This window comes from Poecile atricapillus, chromosome 18, assembly GCF_030490865.1.
Source record: "Poecile atricapillus isolate bPoeAtr1 chromosome 18, bPoeAtr1.hap1, whole genome shotgun sequence".
In the NCBI taxonomy this organism is placed as follows: domain Eukaryota; kingdom Metazoa; phylum Chordata; class Aves; order Passeriformes; family Paridae; genus Poecile; species Poecile atricapillus.
This window is the reverse complement of record NC_081266.1, coordinates 8,160,864-8,181,134: the sequence shown is the minus strand read 5'-3', so window position 1 is coordinate 8,181,134 and position 20,271 is coordinate 8,160,864.

Here is a 20,271-nt window from a genome sequence, read left to right as displayed (position 1 = left end):
TACTTCTTCTTCTACAAATTGTAGTTTGATTTTTGATACTTTGAGACCTTTTAATCCTAAGAAATTAAGGAGTTTGATACTTTCTCTTCTGACCTGTTCTTCCTCTTTCCCCGCAATTAATAAGTCATCTACATATTGAATAAGAGTAATACCTGAAGCAGGCTTGTATTCCTGCAAAATGTGTTCTAGTGCTTGTCCAAATAAATTGGGGGACTCAGTAAAGCCCTGAGGTAAAACCGTCCACCTCAGTTGTTGTTTTCTCCCAGTATCAGGATCCTCCCATTCAAATGCAAAGTAATCTCTGCATGTTTCATCTAAGGGACAGGCCCAAAATGCATCCTTTAAATCAATCACACTATACCATAGATTTTCAGGGCCTAATTTAGTTAGCAACGTATAGGGATTGGCCACTACGGGAAACCGAGAAATAGTTCTTTTATTTATTTCCCGCAAATCGTGTACTAATCGATACGTCCCATTAGGCTTCTTTACCGGCAAGATGGGAGTATTAAATGGGGACATGCAAGGTTCTAATAGTCCTTGATTTATAAGTCTCTCTATTTCTGGTTTTAATCCCTTCCTTCCTTCTAGTGAAATAGGGTATTGTTTGATTTTAATTGGAAGTTCCGGGTTTTTAATTTTTACCGTAAAAGGGGGTATCTCTAGTCGCCCTACAGTCTCCGGGGTATACCAAACCTCAGGGTTAATCATCTCTTCATCTTCTACTCTAAGGGGACAAAGCTTTATTTTTATTTCTTTATTCTCCACTTCCAAGTTTATTCCTAATTCAATTATTAAATCCCGACCTAATAAATTAAACTCTGCTTCAGGTACTACTAAAAGATTCCCTAACCCTATCTTATATTTAGTTTCTACCTCTACATCTTTAACAATTCCAACTTTAAAGGGTTCTCCCTTAGCTCCTACAACCAGGGCTGTCTCTCTGGATAGTTTACATCCAGAGGGCAATTTTTGTACGGTAGATCTCTCAGCCCCCGAGTCTACCAAAAATTCTATTTCTTCGCGGTGGGGACCCACTTTTAGTTTTATCAAGGGCTCACGATGTTTCTGGGTCCCCAACAAGTACAAATTGAGCCCCTGACATCCCTAATCTTCCTTGAACATCTTTTCATCCTGCACCTTAATCCTGCAATTTCTTTTAAGATGTCCCTTCCTCCCACAATAAAAACAATTCCTTTCTTCTCTTCTTTCTTCCACTCCTCTATTTCCCTCCCGGTTTGGGGGCTTCCCCCGAAATGGCCGTCTTTCCTGTTTATCCAATTCTCTACTTTCCCTGACTGCCGCAACCATCATTCTAACTTGTCTCTTATGACTCTCATCCTCCCTCCTAACATAAACTTTCTGCGCCTCTCTAAGAAGTTCATCTAATCCTCTATCTTGCCAGTTTTCAATTTTCTCTAATTTCTTACGTATGTCGTCCCAGGCCTTAGCAACAAACTGAGTCTTTAATAAAGCCTGACCTAACTGAGTGTCTGGATCCAAACCAGAATACATTTGCAAGTTTTTACGCAATCTTTCCAGCCACTCATTGGGAGATTCTTCCTTCTTTTGCCTCTCATTAAAGGCCCTATTGATATTCTGACCCCTAGGAACTGCTTCCCTAATTCCTTGAATAATTATAGTGCGCAAATCCTGCATATGCGTCCTATGATCTCCGTTCTGGTGGTCCCACTGAGGCCTCTGCAGGGGCCATTTTATGTCTGCCTGGGGTCCTTGTGCATGTTGAGCGTCCCAAATGCGCATCCCTGCAGTCCTTATCATATTCTTCTCTTCAGTGGTAAACAATATATTTAAGATGGACTGCAGTTCATCCCAAGTATAGATATTAGGTCCTAAAAATTGATCCACTCGCTCAGCGACCCCCAGAGGATCTTCTAAAATCTTTCCCATCTCCTTTTTAAAATCTCTCACATCCCCCGAACTGAGAGGTACTGAAATAAATCCCATCTGTGGATTAGGACCTCCCATGGGCACTTCTCTTAACGGAAACAAGTTTTGTTGCCGCACACGGCTCCTAGTTCTGGGTCCCTGATCTTGGCTTCCTTCCTGCTCATTTGGTCTTTCTTGCAGACCCCGATCTCCCTGATTATTTAACTCCGGCTCCGCCTGTGGCGGTGGGGGAGCCATCGGTTGCGGTGGGACATACGGTGGGGGTCTTACAGGAAGATCCTCTTCCTGTCGGGGTTTTTGTTTTTTACTTTCCGGGTCTATTTCTGATAATTTAAAAATTGAGACTCCCGGTCCTCCTGGGCGTGTAACCCAGACTGCTGCATACTCACTCTCCTCTTGATTGAATGGGATTTTATTATTTACCCAAATATTTAATTTTTGTTGCATCCAATCCTCAGTAGAACCGAACTTTGGCCACCATACTGCCTCATCAATTTGTTTTCCTCCCCACACTTTTACACAATAATAGATCACCTTGGCCTTATCTTTATTCCCAGTCCCAGGATAATACTTCCACATCTCCAACATAAATCCCAATGGGGAGTCCCTGGGTACTGGAGAACGCTTCATGGGTGAAAGGGGCTTGCTTCTCCCTTGTCCCATCTTCCGGAGTGCCTTCTCTCGATCGTGTGTGCGTTTCACTCGCTTCACTCACTTCCCCTTTTTCGTGACCCACGTCCTCGCGGACAATGGGAAATGCACTACTGAGGGTCCGCACTCGCTTGGGGAATCCGGCTGCCAGTTCCCCTCTCAAACACACAAACCACAATCGCCACACTCCGGGAACCCGACCCCGACCGAACGGAAACCCCTGCCAAACAGGCAGTAACTTACGCGTCCGCGTTCCGCGTCTTCGCCCGGACTTTTGTGCACAAAATTTAAGGGGTCGACCGGTCCTTCCTTGCCTCCCTGTTTTAATTTGGGTTCGTCGGTGGAAGTAGGGCAAGCAACCGAAGCTGGGGCCGCAAGTTACAGCGGGGCGCCTCCCCAAACCTCAATAGCTCACCAATATTCCCATCCGAGTCACGGCACCAATTGTTATTGATTATATTGATTAATAAGAGTCAAATTAGCAACTAATTAACAAATTTTATTAATCATAGCAGCAAAACATGGAGGCAATGCAGCGCTGGGCGACAGGGGGTTCTCTGTTCCGCCACTGCCGCGCATACTGAGGTTTCAGTCAGTCTTTTTAAGATGTTCACGAGCCTTTTGCGCATGCTTCGGGGTTGTTGTTGAAACATCTTGCTTCACTTCTATTCTTCTTCCTGGAAAGTCCCACGCCTGGTCTGTACGAAAACAACCCCGACCACAACTTGCGAAAAGCTTTCCACATTAGCTTGCGAAGGAAAAGAGAGCAAAAAAAAAGAAAAAAAAACAACCAACCACATCCTGATTAACTGACGAACATCATCCCAATTAATCCCAGTTAATGAACAAACATAATTCATAACAGGCCTGAGACCAGGATTGGGAGTCATATCTTTCACCTGGGCTTTCAGGCTTGTATATCTCTCTCAATACATGTTATATACTGATTCCTAAAAGGCTGATTACTGCACAGATGTTGACTCTTTCCTAGCTACCCTGAAATATAGATAAAAAGCAGACAAAGTTGTGACTTTCATAAATCCTGTCTTAGTCTGGGTGCCAGATTACAGGGCAGTCTGAGACAAAATTTCCTGGTTTTGGAAATTTTGGTCAAAACACATCAGGAAGCTCACTGAATGAAGAGTTTTTGTCTAATACTAAGGAATACTGTGCAAGAGATGAGGCACAGGTGAGGCAGTCTGCTACATACCCTGTAGCACAATGCTGATGTCACGGTGGGTCTTGATGCTGATCCTCTCCACACAGATTGGAATTCATGAGCTCGATAGCAGAAAATGTAAAAATCACTGTAGGCTGATTCCAATAGGATTATTTTGTACAGTAGCAAAATATAATTTTTATGTATAGCTATTGAATAAAAAAACCTGAAAATTATTGTTTAAAATATTATTTCAGTTATTTATTTATTTATTTATTTAAAAGAGGGTGGTGAAACACTGGCACAGGCAGCCCAGAGAGGTTATGTGTATCCCATCCCTCTAACCATTCAAGGTCAGTTTGGACTGGGCTCAGAGGAATCTGATCTAGTTAAAAAATGTTCCTAAACCACAATATTTCTAAAAAATTATATATAAAAAATTAAATTGGATGTGAAGCACCATATTCTTGATTCCACTGTGTTTATTACACCAGTTTATGACTAGCATATACTTAAAGTAATTTCTTTTGAAAGCTATTTCTATTATGGTGACTATATGGCTGTGGTGAATTAGTTCATTCTTACAGTTACTTCAATATAACTTTAATTTTCCAGCTCATCAGTGGCCATCAGTTACCACGCAGCAGCATGTCAAGGACCAACAAAGCTAACCCCATGGTACAGATAGAAATCTATGGTGTGCCAGAGGATCAAGCAAGAAAGAAAACTAGTATTGGTAGAATCTAGTAATGGTAGAATGTAGTAATTGGTAGAATCTAGTATTGGTAGAATCTAGTAATGGTGAGCATCAGTCTGCTTCTCTAGGCTGTGAACAAAGCACAACAACATTTTATAAGGAAACACCAATTATTTCTCTCTAGACTAGGATTTCCTGGCACAAAATCTGTAGCAGTTGTTCATGCTGTGTGTGCCATTTTTCTAGATTGGTAGATTAAGTAGATTGGTAGATTAAGTAGATTGGTAGATTAAGGAAGCACAAACACACAGCTGGGAGCACTCCCCCTTTCTAAAGGAAGGTGGAATTGTTTTTTTTGCACACTGCTGTGGGCTCATCCTGGACAGCAGCTCAGCTCCAAAGAGCTGCTTGCTTGTTCTCCTCTAGTTGGATGGGAAGAGGGCTGGAAAGGCCAAAATGAGAAAACCCTCGGGTAGAGAAGAAGACAGTTTGATAGATAAAGCAAAAGCTGCCCACACAAGCAAAGCAAAATAAGGAATTCATTCACCGCTTCCCATGGCAGGCAGGTGTAGAGCCATTCCCAGGGAAACAAGGCTTCATTTTGGAGCTCTGAGGTTACTTGGGAAGACAGACACTGCAATTCTGAATGCCCTCCCTTCCTCCTTCCCCCCAGCTGTGAGCATGACACCATTTGTAAGGAACATCCCCTTGGCCAGCTGGGGTCAGCTGTACCACTTGTGCCTCCTCCCAACTTCCTGGGTACCCCCAGCCCCCTCACTGGGATGGGGAGGCTGCTCTGCAGTGAGAAAGACAGAAATCTCGACACTGTGGAAGCCCTGTTCAGCAATAGCTCAAACACTGGGGTGTAGTCAGTGCTGTTTGAGTCAAAAATCCAAAATGCAGCACCATAGGGGTTGACATGAAGAAAGTTAACCCTATCCCAGCCTTAACCACTTAACTTAATGACGAGGTTTTCTTAAGAAATTGCTGTAACTTCATCACTCGTCTCATTTGAAGTCTCTGGTAGGAGTAATCCCTTAATTGCTTGACAGGTGAAGTGTGTACTCTTTGTAGCTGTCTTTGAGCACTCCCTTATCTTTATAATACAGATCTTCTTGATGTCTCAGACTACAAGCTTTCTGTGATCTCATTTTGTCTGTGCCTCTGTCTTCTATGCTTCCTTTTTCTTTTTTATAGATAGCTGCTGTTTTAAATCAGCCCCTGAATTTCTTTTCCCTGTATGAACATTGCTAAAGACCAGGCAAACCCCTCCTGTTCCACATTCTCTTTTTGTATTTCTGGTCAAGTGAACGTTCTACTACCTGAATTTATTCATTTCCAGCACTGTGAAAGGAGAAACTTTGACAAAAGCATGAAACTGGTATGGCTATAGGAAAATTTAAGCTGAGCAGAAGTTCTTAACCTGGCTATCCTTGTCTCATTTTTCTCTCTTTTAAGGGATGACACCAACTATCTTAGGCTTTTGCCCCACTACAGTCAGTGGGAGTTTAGTTATTTGTTTAAATGGGCACAGATACCTAGGGTAAAAGAAACTCTTTACCAGTTCAGACTAGTGATAGCAGCTTAGTTATAGAGTAGAAAAAAAAGAAATCATATTTTAATCCTGTTTCTTTTCTCCTTTAATTAGCTTTGAGCCCTAAATGGAACGAAACATTCTCTTTTAACATCCAAGTTCCAGAACTGGCAATGATACGCTTCTGCGTGCAGGATGAGATTTCTCTGTCTAACAACGAATTCCTTGGCCAATACACTTTACCTGTGATGAGCCTCAATAGAGGTAATACTTTTATGAGGTTCTCCGGACCACCCGGAAAGGTGATCGGAGAAATCTCAATCTCCGGAGGGGTGTGCTTGGTGTCCCCGATGGCGATGTACTTACTGTCACGTCCGGTGTCCATTGTCTTTTCCTCCAGCGGGTCCACAGCTACTACTGTCCAGTGCTGGGACCGGAAGAGGATGTCTCGTGTCGTTACCAAGTGTCTCGTCCAGTGAATAGGCCATGTCCGGTTGGTGTTTTTCCCCCCCACCGCGATACCTGCCCCATTTGTTGCTTCACGCGGGGCAGGTTCGCGCCGCGCTTTTAGTTTTTTTTATTAAAGACTCCCTCTCCCCCTTTTCCCCCCATATTGCCCCTCGCAGGTCCAGGGCAGGGATGCGCGGCAGGGCAATCCCTGGTCATATGCCCCAGCTGCCCACAGCGATAGCACTGCAGAGGTTTTCCAGACAGTGGTGGAGGTTGGCCTGGCGGGTGCTGGGCTATTGCTGCAGTCGGTGGTCTCGTGGCCGCCGGTGGTAGAGATGGCGCCCTGGACGTCCCCACTAATGGCACTTTCTTCTCGCATGCATCAATGAGGACATCCAAGGTTGGCGGTGGATACAAAGGCAGGCTGAAAATAACTTGTTTACAAATGTCATTACAATTTGTCTTTGCCATCTCCAGGATAAGCTGCTCCTGCAGCTCAGGTCTGTCAACCTGCCTCTCTATCTGTTCCTGTAATCGGTTGACAAAAATGGTAAAGGGCTCATTGGGCGACTGCTTGATATTTGAAAAGTTGGTCAGGGGTTCCCCTCCCGGCAAGATGTTAAATACCTTCTCAGCGGCCTCTGTTATTTTAATTAGGACAGGCCAAGGTAAAACCCTGGCGTGTTCTTCTGGCTTCCCCCAATTCCCTTCACCGCACAGGTGGTCTATCGAGAGGGGATTCTCGTCTGCGTCAACCGCAAGACTCCTCGCTGCGCAACAGCTCAGGAAGGATGGCCTCCAACGATTTCTTCCACCTTTGTTTCCACAGCCTATAGTCAGCTGGGGAAAGGAGGCAGGCAAACAGTTCTTTTAAATCGTGGGGAACCATCTCGTTCGCCGAGAAGGTGGCCTTTAATAAGCCCTTAAAATATTCACTTCTCCTGCTGAACTCCTCCTGGGCTTTGCACAGCTCCCTCTTTGTCTGGAAGGAGAAGGGTTCCCATTCTCGGTACCTCCCTCCCCTTCCTCGAAAACTGACTGGTGCGGCAAAGGGAATCACAACCTGTTCCGGGTTCTGGTCCTCAGGCCTGTCACTTCCGGTCCCCAAAGCATGGGGACCGGATGGGGCGGCACGGGAACTGGGAGAAGGGGCATGGGAACCAGGAGGAGGGGCGTGGGAACCAGGAGGAGGGGCGTGGGAACCAGGAGCCAGAAGAGGCGGGGCTGGAGGGCCGACTGAGGAGGAGGGTTGGAGGGAGGAGCCGCAGCCGGAAGAGGTGGGGTTTTGGGAGGTTACACTTTGGGGGCACGCCCCCGAGGAGGAGGAACCACCCAAGGAGAGGTGGGAGGAGTCAGGGTAGGATAGAAGGGAGGGGCTAGGGAAGAAGGGGTTGCACTTTGTGGGAAGAAAGGGGTTCTGGGAAGAAGGAGAACAAGGGAAGGGTCCGACCATGCGGTCCCCGCCATCTTGTGCCCCTTGGGGGCCATTTTGAGGGTCAGGCAGGGCATGGGGAGACATAGGAGAGCACTGGAGACAAGGGAAAATAGGGGATCCAGGGTTCTGGGAAAGTAACTGGGGATCATTAACTTTATTAAACTGGGGATTTGCAACTTGGAAAGGGGATAACTTTGGATTGTCAACTGGGGGAACAGGGGAATGGGTAAGGGCTCCGGCAGCTTGGCCAGGGCTACTGGGGCAAGGGTTCTGAGGGAGGCTTGGGGAGCCAGGGAGACTGCTGCCGACTTCGGAGCCCTGCGTTCTACGGGTTGCTCCGCAGGTCTCCCCCAACTTAGGAGCATGGGGATTGGGAAACTGGGGAAACTGAAGAAACTGGGGAAGGCTGCGTTGGCTGCCTCTGCATTCCCTTTCTTTCAATTAAGGCAGTCTGAATTAAAACGAAAAGTGGGATTAATTTGGCGGCTGTTTTGTCACCCTGAACCACCAAAGCCGTTAATTTGGACCCAACCGAATTCCAAAATATCACTGAGATAACATTTTCAGGGGACACATGGGGAAAATGCAGGAACAGCCAACGTACTAGCCTTTTGACCAACCCACGCGAAAATTTATGATTCCCACCCTCGAGGATACCCACAACTTGGAGGAAAATCCCCCTCTGCGGAGCCGACAAACATGCGCCCATCTCTGATTCCCCCCTGGCTCCGCAGTTCCACCGCCTCCCAGCAGCAAATGTAAACTTAACTGAAAATAAGGGTCAGGACCCAATTCACAACACACAAGGGGGACTCACACACACACACACCCCTCCTTCCCCCACTGGGGAAACTCACCAGGTCCTGACTTGGGCTGTGGAAGGCGTCCGAGCCCCAGAAGCGGTCTCCTGCACACCGGAGGTTGTCGCTTCTTCCCCGGGAGTGCCGCCAGACAAAAACCGACCTGCTACAACCGGGGTAACTGCCGCCCACAAGTCTTTGTAATCCACAGGGTCGACTCCTCCGGGGGTCTCCACAGGCTGCAGAGGCCCCACGTTGGGCGCCAGTTAACGCTGCTCCTTTCGCGGCCTTTCCAGCTCAGGCTAGCTCTGCCTCACTGACCGCTAGCAGCGTCAGGAGTGGGGAATGATCTGGGAGCTATTTGTCCCAGACCGAACCTTCAGAGCTCTTAAGCCCTCAGGCACTGTGGTCTCAGCACGTTGTGGATGCTCGGTGGAGGAACGGAGGAGGCTCAGAGTCCAATAATCTTCCCAGAAACCGGATTTATTGTAGGAGACAGGAACAGTAGACGGGGAAGGGACTGGAAAGGTCAAAGGTAGGACAAACTGAGCGAGCAGCACCTCTGTGCGCCGCAATTTAAGGTGGGGAGGGTACAAACTCAGGAACCAATCAGGGTATTTCACGGGAGGAGTTGGGGGGAGGGTTTACAATGTTGGGGGCCAATAGGGATAACACGTGGGAGGGGCGGCAGTCATAATGCCAATGGGGCTTCGAGTAAGGGATGAAAAGCAGGGAACTTGCTGGATCAAAGGGTTGGGTTTACATAGATTGATAGGGCTCGGGGGCAGGATCAGGGTAATGTATGAGGAACAATCTGGAAAAAGGGGCTAGGGTTTACAATAATTGACAAATGGGTGAAACCAACACAGAACCACGGGGGGGGGGACAACAGGAACAAACCAACTAATTGTGTAAATAAAATTAATTGACTGCCTGCAACAACAGGTAATACTTTTATGTCAACCACCTATAACAGCTCAAAAAAATCTGCAACATTCCAGGCTTTTTTTGTTACTATAGCATTGAGAGACTTCAGCACTACGTTTATTCTCTAGAGCACAATTTTGTAACAAAATGAATAAATGGCACTCTCTGTTTTTTGAAATAAACATATTCTCTGAATGCAAATCCGTGATGTTGAAATCAGAACAATATTAATGGCAGGTGATTCTTCCCACTGCAGTGTTCCATTCTAGATGGAAACTGCCCAGGTGGTATTTTAATTTTAATTAAGTTCTCTTAGTCTTTGTATCCTTTACCATCCTTATGTTTTTCTCTTACATACACTGCTGTAAGAATTTATTTACATGGCGAAGAAAGGACTACAAAATATTTCTTAATTTTTAATATCAAGATATTCATACACCTTTTGAAAGCAAATCAATATAGTAAGTGGTTAGGAAAAAACATTCAACAAGACAAAATATCTATATATTATATACAGACGTTAGTTGGATTTGATTATTATCCAATAAAGGAGGATTAGGAAAAAAATCCACAGAAGAAATCATCCTTGCACTGCAGCAACCTCTGTAAATTACTGGCTGCCTCTAGACTAAATTAAAACCAGTAAGGAACGTGGAAGAACCATCACTGCTGCTGCTTTTCACTTCCTCTGAGTCCCTGTGTAACTGAGCAGAGGAAGGCTAAACCCTGTCTGTCAAAGCTGCAGCTTAATTAGCAAATATAGCCTCTGCCTCAGGAAAAAGAGAACATCCTCTGGGCTACTTCTAAGCTTGCAGAGCTGAGAAATTAGTATTACAAAGCAAGAGGCTCCTTCAAAAACAGGATATATAAACATTAGGAAAAATGGGTGGTTATGGTTGCTTCCCAAATATTAATGTGGTACCAAGACCCTTCCTTCTTCTTCCTTTGAGCTATGCATATACCAAAGCATGAACACCTCTCTTCTACCCTGCTACTTTCATTTTCCTCTTGCAGAATAGACCCAAATTGCTTCAAAGAAAATTAAAAATAAAATCCCAACTGCAGTAATTCAGTAATAATTACAAAAGAAGATAACCCACTCTGTCACTACGATACACCCTGCACTGTCTGCTATCGGCAAGACAAAACTAGAAGGCAACTGGCCAAAAGTGATTGCAGAAATATGACATTTTTTTTCCTCCAAACAACCACCTTTTTTACCTAAAATTTGAAAATATTTAACTGCTTCTCTTCAGCAGCAGTTTCTTTTTTTGTTACATATCCTGATCCAAATTTTTTTGGGTTATCTGGGTATGTGCATGAAGACAGAAGACACACTGACAGAGATCACTGCCATGGAGGTCAGTGGCAAGGCAACCAAAGAAGAAATTGCATTTATCTCAACTTCATGCAGGAGAATAAAAATATTTTGCTGTCAGTGAAATTCTGGAGAGCATTTTTTTGAGCAGGCATTTTCTACCTTTCAGAAATCTGGCAGCGTCTGTGGAGCGAGCCTCCAGATGGCTTTGTCATTTACCATGCTAAAAATGTAAAGATGCTCTATGCACGTTATTGATGTGAATATCCAAATATAGCTTATGTCCAATACCTTCAGCATCCTCATCAACCTGCCCTCAGCAGAGTGGCCAGGACTGGAGCAGCCTGGCTGGAACAGCTGCTTATGCAGCATTCCTGAGGGGGAACAATTGTGCTGGCAAAAATATGTGCCCTCATGGCCAAAAAGGGATCCTGGGGTGCATCAAGAAAAGCATTGACAGGAGGTTGAGGGAGGTGACCCTGCCTTTTTACTCAGCCCTAGTGAGGCACATCTGGAGTGCTGTGTTCAGTTCCAAGCTCAGCAGATGAAGAAAAGCAGGGAACCACTGGAGTGAGTCCAGTGAAGGGCTATGGAGATGGTGAGGGGACTGGGGCATGTCTCTCAAGAGAAAACTCTGAGTGAGCTGGGCTCACCCTGGAAAAGAGACAGCTGAGAGGGGACCTCATCCATGTCTGTCAGCATCTGCAGGAAGAGGTCAGGGAATGTACCAGGATCTGCTCCATGAGGCCCAGAAATGGGACAAGAGGCAACAGGAGGAACAGATACCCAGGAAGCTCCACCTGAATGGGAGGAAGAACTTCCTTGTGCAGTGATTGAGCACTGGAGCAGATTGCCCAGAGAGGCTGTGGAGAATCCCTCACCGGTGATATCCCAGAACCATCTGGAAACAATCCTGTGCCACGTGCTCTGGGATGGCCCTGCTGGAGCTGGGAGGTGGCACCAGATGACCACTGTGGGCCCTTCCAGCCTGACCCCTTCCATGATTCCATGAAACAAGAAGGGGTGGAGGAAAGTGAACAGTACTCACAAGTTCATTGTAAGTAGGGTCAGAGCCTCTTGGAGCTGTTCTTGTTTTCCTTCGACTGACCTCATAAGGATCTGGCAGAAGATAAAATTCAGCGTGTGCACTTGGGGCAGAGCCATCTGGGAGGTGCTGGAAAACAAGAAGGTCATAAATATGAGTGTCCATGTTCTAGCAAAGAAAACAAATAAAAAGTACCAAATGAAATCTGTGTTTTTAGCAGACATAAAAACATGTTGCATTTTCAGTATTCTCTGGGCTAAACTGGAGTGCCAGTGGAATAACAAGCATTAGTAGAATTCAGCTTAAAATGGAATCAGGAAAATAAAAATTAAATAACACAGAGACAAGGTAAAATTATCTGTCTTTAATATTTTCATTCTGATGGAAAAAATCCTTAAGCCTCAATCTACTCTAACTCATCTTAATCTGATACAAAGTCTGGCCTTTCCACTTTCCAGAGCAAGGCATAGGAACTGGATTTTAGATGGCAAGCTCCTACTGATTTTAACCCCCAAGTATCTGTGCTGATATTGGGGAGACCGATGGTTTCTAAGGGTGTTTTGTAAAACATATTGCTATAGAAGAGCCAGGAGCATTTCCTGCAGCAATATGGGCAGAACAGGATTCTTACAGCAGCCTTTCTGATCTCACCCATCACACAGCTGCAATCTCTAATTTTCCAGTTCAGGTTACTGAATGATATTCCAGATATTCCATCTTATACGGCAGCAACTCGAGATCAGAGACAATCTATTAACCAGGCTCAGTCATCAACACCAGCCAGTGCTGGTGGGTGGAGAATTTTCTGATAACTTCTGAGGAGCTGTAAAGTCATTCCTAAAGCAGATTACAATTACTCAGGAAACACATTCTATTACTTGAGGCTTCAAAAGAACACACAAGAAACATAAAAATTAAAAACTACGGAGCAGGCACGTGTCACTTAATGCTTGGCTTATAATTAAATACAAACCCTTGTGTTGGTTACACAGTATACAGTCAGAAAGCACAAAATGGAGTGTATCAAAATATCAATAATTTTGATCATATAATCAGCATTTTAGACAGGAAGTTTGCCTGTCAGCAGCCAAGCAATGCAGTGACATGATGCAAATGAGAATACAGGCAAAAAGAAGAGAACTTAAAACATTTGGAGCCAATGAACCCAAAGGATTATACAGGCACTTGCATTTCTATCTCCTGTTGTAGTTTTACACCTGGCTCAGGATGAAGAAATTTCTCAGATTTTGATTATTCACAGTATGTGTCTGGAAATGTGGGGCTTTCTACAGCATTACCAACATCATATCCCTGGGACAGAAGAAACTGCTGTCTCCTAGCAATAAATAATTTCTCTGTTGGGAAGGAAAACAGTGCTTGTGTGTGTGAACAACCAGTTCTTGCACAACAAACCTCTGGTTTTTGTTATCTGAAGTGATCCTTCAAGGCAAATGATGTGGTCTACTGCAAAGCTGATTCTTGCTACCATTAACATCATACAGCATCAAAGGATGCCCCACTCAAACCATTACATATTGTCAGCACTATGGGAGTGATTAATATTGCTATTGCTAAGTTCCCCAAAGCACATCTGATTTAAAATTCCCATGGGATTTAGATAGATGGGATTCAATAGCCAACATAAGAGAGCCATTAAAGGGCAATGGAACTAAAGGGTATTTTCCAATGTGGCCACATTGTTAATGCAGGATTTATAATTTACACTGTCCACTTGAAAACCCACCTCTGTTGATTTAGGACTGTACTAAAACTTCATTGAGGATTACAAGTAACAGTAAACAGAGCATCTCTTAAAAATCAGGAGGGAGAATGAAATGCAGCCCTAAGTCCCAGTCCAAGGAACCAGGATCCTAAGTGCAATCTAGATCTGCACTTCTCAATGAATAGGTAAACATCACTGTAACTTGAAGGTCAACTGATTTTAGTTGTTTCAGACAAAGGAAGGAACCAGGCTGAGGTGACAGGCTCCAAAGGTAATGTAGTTTAACCGGACATGGGTGTCCAGAAGTGGATGTGATTAACTGAAAAGGAGTCAGGTAAAACTGTCACTATGCTTTTGAACTGCTCTTTCTCATGTTACCTTGCCTTCAGCCAACTAACCTTCCTCTGTCAGCTGATTCCTCCCAAAATTTAAGGGAGGCACTTTGCAGCAGTGTTTTGGCTGTATGAGATGGACTGAAAACTACTTCCTCACTATCTCTTTGAATGTATTTAAATCTGTGTTCAAAGAGGTGAGTGGGAGGAGAGGGTCAAGAGAGAAAATTAAAAAAGAGAACATTTTAGAGATTCAGACGGGAAAACTCGACGGGGGAGCTGTTGCTCTGGATTATTTCAGAACTAAAATAAAGCCCCTTTTCATGAATAGTAGCAATCAGCAGTCAGACTGTTAGAGGTAACTTGATGTGCAGCCACCTGAATTCCAAGTAGACATTGTAGTTCTGATTATTGTTTCTTTTCTCCCCCACTTTAGAGGTGACATTTCCCTCCTTCCTCCTCCCTTGCTGAGGAAAGGCAAACAGGCTGCTCCAAATCCCACTATTGTCCCAGTTTTCCATCTGCAGAGGCACTGTTATGCCACCAAACAATCAAAAAAGCTCATATGATGAGTTTATGTCGGTTTCTCTTTTGATTGGCACAAGAGCTGAATTTCTCTTCTTGTGAAGAGCCTGTTTAACCGTAGGATTTCTTGAGGCAAGACTTGCAATGGAAAGAGTTGTACTTTGCTAGACACTTCCTAGCAGGAACAAGGAGTGATAGTGGCAGTTTGACTGTAATAGTGCAAAAACAAGGCTTGGATTAACGTGGCAAAAAATCTCTTTTAAAATCATGAGTAGGTGGAATTTGAAGTAAACTGTTTTATTAAGACAACAGACATAGCAGGCAAAAAACCCCCAAGTTTTGGGCAAACTAATCCTCTCCTAGGGTTTCTGAGTTATAAATAAAGGAGAATGGAGAATAAAGGAAAAATGGAGGAAACATCAGAAATATTTTTCTTACTAAGGATTATGACTTCTGTCATATTACAGTATCACATTTAGTGATCACTTCTAACTCAGTCTGCCCTGGCTTATTTATAAATTTAGGTTAACATGAGGAATACCTGACCAAAACCACAGAATCCCAGATGGGGTCAGGCTGGAAGGGCCCACAGCGGTCATCTGGCCCCACTTCCCTGCTCCAGCAGGGTCATCCCAGAGCATATGGCACAGCATTGCATCCAGATGGTTCTGGAACATCTCCAGTGAGGGATTCTCCACACCCTCTCTGGGCAATCTGTTCCAGACTCTGGTCACCCACACAGGAAAGAAATTCTTCCTCATATTCAGGTGGAACTTCTCTCTTTGCAGCAAAGAGTACCTGCTCTGATAGTTCATGACAGAAACAGAGTAAGATTTCTAGCAGACTCATAAGTAGTTCTGAAATCCAGCAAATTCCCTCTTATTAAAAGTTTTTAAAAAATCAATTATTTTTGTCCATTGTCCAGGGCAGATGGAAAATCAAAGGGTACCTTGGGAAAGTAATTTTGCACTTTACAAAACCTTTATGGCTTGAATGGACTTGTGATCAAGGTAACAGAAAAATCCTAAAGTTTTAAAATTAATTCTATTTGTGTTTAATTCTGAAGTAATTTCATTAACCCAAAAATAAAGGCTTTTACTTCCTTAAGGAGAAGTTATTCCCAATTTAAATTACTGTCTTAAAACTTTCATTGTGTTAGTTTGCAAATAAATCCAAGCTATAAAAATCTGCAAGACTGTAAAGGTGTAACACCAAGCTCCCACCAAAAATGCCATAGGTTCTCTTGATATGCTTAGGGACAAAACTCCCACAAATCTGATGATTTTGATCTGCCAATAAAAAAACCTGAATTTAGAAGTTGGCTCAAATTGAATTTAGAAACTGGCTGTATTTTCTTTCTTCAACAGCCAGGTGATGATTGAACTGTCTTCTCAGAGAATGACCAGCCTACTTGACCTTGATAATGACAGATGTTTTTTAAGGAACTCAGTTACAATTGCCTGTATTTATGTGAAAAAACGAATTTACTTTGGAAACATTATTTTCTTCTAAAGTCAGGCAGAAGGTGCTGAAAATCTTTAAGAATGAGGGAGAATGAGGGAGAGAAAATAATACTCTGGATTTGCTTCTTTTCATATGTCTAATTCAATACTGAAAACCTAAAATACAGAGCCTGCATCTGTTATGACTGTTCCATTTTCCACTCCAGTTTTATTTTCCAAAACCAAAAAATGTTGATATTTGCTTACAGAAATCCACACAGATAGGTTACATCCTATATAACTTAATTTTAAAAATAGTAGCTGTGGCTGGGATATAATGGATGAAATTCAATTAATTTTTCCACAAGAAATATTTTATCCTAATGACTTTTCTCCCATGATCATTACTAATGATCCTCAGCTCTCCTAACATAAGCATTCTTTGTTAGCATTACTATAGGCATAACTACTGAAAAATTTGCCACATATTCAACTATTAAGTGATTTAGCACCCAATATGAATATTGAGCCATACTCACATGATTTTTAAAATATGCATTTTAAGGATTATTTATTGTAAAACTTTTTAAAACTCACGTCTTCCTAAGCAACGTAAAATTTTCTTTTTAGGAGACTTTTGCCTCAAATTTAAACCATGTCATCAGTTTCTGTTAGTGTTAGACATGCAGATCACCTTTTGTCCTAGAGATTGATGGCTCCTGAACATTTGATAGTTCCAGCTGCTGTTCTCTTTTTCCCATTTTTCATTTTCAACAATTTTGACAGTAAAAACAAATGATCAACTTGTATTAACCAATGACATCTTTCCTCCTCTATAAATAACTACTTTTCTTCCCTGAAAAATTAATTTCCTTGACATTTTTAAATCTCAGTTTCTCTCTTCCTTTTCTTCAATGGAAAAAGAAATAATATATATCTATATAAAGATATATATATATATATATGGATATATATATCCAGACATTAGAAAGACTCCCATTTCAGCTCCTGTCCTCAAATAAAAATAATTCACTGTGTTCAGTAGTTCTCTTAGTCTTCCTATCCTTTACCATCCTTATGTTCTTCTCTTACATACACTGCTGTAAGACTTTATTTACATAGCGAAGAAAGGACTACAAAATATTTCTTAATTTTTAATATCAAGATATTCATACACCTTTTGAAAGCAAATCAATATAGTAAGTGGTTAGGAAAAAACCTTCAACAAGACAAAATATCTATATATTATATACAGACATTAGTTGGATTTGATTATTATCCAATAAAGGAGGATTAGGAAAAAAAATCCACAGAAGAAATCATCCTTGCACTGCAGCAACCTCTGTAAATTACTGGCTGCCTCTAGACTAAATTAAAACCAGTAAGGAACGTGGAAGAACCATCACTGCTGCTGCTTTTCACTTCCTCTGAGTCCCTGTGTAACTGAGCAGAGGAAGGCTAAACCCTGTCTGTCAAAGCTGCAGCTTAATTAGCAAATATAGCCTCTGCCTCAGGAAAAAGAGAACATCCTCTGGGCTACTTCTAAGCTTGCAGAGCTGAGAAATTAGTATTACAAAGCAAGAGGCTCCTTCAAAAGCAGGAGCTATAAACTTTAGGAAAAATGGGTGGTTATGGTTGCTTCCCAAATACTAATGTGGTACCAAGACCCTTCCTTCTTCTTCCTTTGAGCATATACCAAGGCATGAACACCTCTCTTCTACCCTGCTACTTTCATTTTCCTCTTGCAGAATAGACCCAAATTGCTTCGAAGAAAATTAAAAATAAAATCCCAATCGCAGTAATTCAATAATAATTACAAAAGAAGATAACCCACTCTGTCACTACGGTACACCCTGCACTGTCTGCTATCGGCAAGACAAAACTGGAAGGCAACTGGCCAAAAGTGATTGCAGAAATATGGCATTTTTCTTCCCCCAAACAACTGCCTTTTTTACCTAAAATTTGAAAATATTTAACTGCTTCTCTTCAGCAGCAGTTTCTTTTTTTGTTACATTTCCTGATCCAATTTTTTTTGGGTTATCTGGGTATGTGCATGAAGACAGAAGACACACTGACAGAGATCACTGCCATGGAGGTCAGTGGCAAGGCAACCAAAGAAGAAATTGCATTTATCTCAACTTAATGCAGGACAATAGAAATATTTTACTGTCACGGAAATTCTGGAGAGCATTTTTTTGAGCAGGCATTTTCTACCTTTCAGAAATCTGACAGCGTCTGTGGAGCGAGCCTCCAGATGGCTTTGTCATTTACCATGCTAAAAATGTAAAGATGCTCTATGCACGTTATTGATGTGAATATCCAAATATAGCTTATGTCCAATACCTTCAGCATCCTCATCAACCTGCCCTCAGCAGAGTGGCCAGGACTGGAGCAGCCTGGCTGGAACAGCTGCTTATGCAGCATTCCTGAGGGGGAACAATTGTGCTGGCAAAAATAGGGTTAGAGCTGTCCTGAGACACAAAATTTCTAAAAAGTCAACCAACAATTTCCAAGGGGTCCTGGCTGTCAAATGGGGAAAAAGTAGCCCTGTCAAGGGGGAAACCAGCAAGAGGTTCACTCTGTCAAATTGGGGACATCTCCTGGCTTGGCTTGGTTGAATTGCCCCCACATTGGTGCCTGGCCCCAGCTGGTTTGTGCTGATCCTGCTGCTTTGTATCATCACCAGTGACAAAATGTGTGTATGGAACCAGAAACTGGAGGGAAAATGGTCCATTCTGGGGTGACCACTGGAGGTTAGGCAAGATAATTCATGGTGTTCAAAACAGCCGTGGTCAGGCAGGTGATCCATCACAATGAGATGGAAATGTGATTCCAGCGCATCTCAGTTTCAAACTGAGCCCAAGGCACAGAGATACTGGGATTTTCAAAATGAGCAGGAATTATTTGTTAAATATTTTAAAAAAACAAATTTTTGGTTTTGTTTTTTTAATTTTTTTAAAGGAGATGGTTCTGGAAAATGGACTGGATCCCAAAAGACCCAGAGTTTTATAAGAATTATGCAAAATGCTTCTCATCTGCTTCAGTCATTTATAGAGGACAGCCCATCTACCTCTGCTTAAATGAATTATATAAAATGAAAGCTGGCCTAGGATACCCAGAAGCTCACATGGGTTTCTCTCCCTTTATTCAAGCCTTTATTTCTATGGTGCTCTGAAACCAGAAAGTTGAAGAAATGCACTGAAATGTATCTCTGATGACCCATTTAAAAAGAATAATTTATTGTCCTGATGATCCACAAAGAGATAAGGAGAGACACAACCCCAACTTGATATAATGTCAATAAAATATAAATATAAATATAAATATAAATATATATATATATATATATATATATATATATATATATAAAATAATAGAATGGAATGGAATGGGGAAGAGTCTGTACATCCACAGGATCTTCACTGATGCCTGGGACTCGATCACTGTGTGCTCCACGTGGCACCATGAGGGCATAAAAAAGTTACCAAGGCTGAAAAAAAGAATATAAAACAGAAGTGGGAATGTATGGAATAAACGTACAACTCCCAGTGAAAGAGCTGAGTGAGAATCACATAGATTTTTTTTTTCCTGAAAGAAAAGGCAATGTGTTTGCATTGCTATCTTTGAGACAATTAACTCCACTGGTTTGGGTTTTTTTTGGTTTTTTGTTTGTTTTTTTCTAATAGGTGAGAGAAATCAAGAATCAAGGCTCAGTCATGCTCTATTATCCTGTGGATCAGCAATGTTGGTGCAGGGTGAAGAATGCAGAGAGTAGATTTCATAAAGAAGTCTTAGAAGCTTTTATTTCAGAATCACCACCAAGCCCATAAGGAAACTAAATTCCACTGCTTTCAGCCTTGTATTACTGCTGTGCTTGGAACATGTTACTTTCAGATGAACATTTAGTCACAAAGTCTATGACACTGGCTGAGATAAGAATGATCTTGTTTTGACCCTTAGAAACATAGATCCCAGAATTTCTTCTTTTGAATAAAACACAAAGGAGAACAAATACTTTAGACAAATCCCCGTTTCACTTTCTTTTTGAAATCACTCAGGATTAAGAGCACTGCTGCCTGTTAGAGGGCATGAAAATAAATTAGCCTTTGAGAAAAGAAACACAAGCAGAGGCTGTTGTTCTGTTTCTATCTCTCTGCCACATACAAATTCTTTTCTCTCCTTGCCTGGGCCCAGATAGTAAGTGAATATAAAAATGTGTAAAGAAACAGTGAGATTGTGATCTGTGTCTTCATTCTGCACTATTTTTCTTCTCAATTTCTTAATTAGTTACTAAAGTCTGTATGTGCCTATCTTTAATTTCT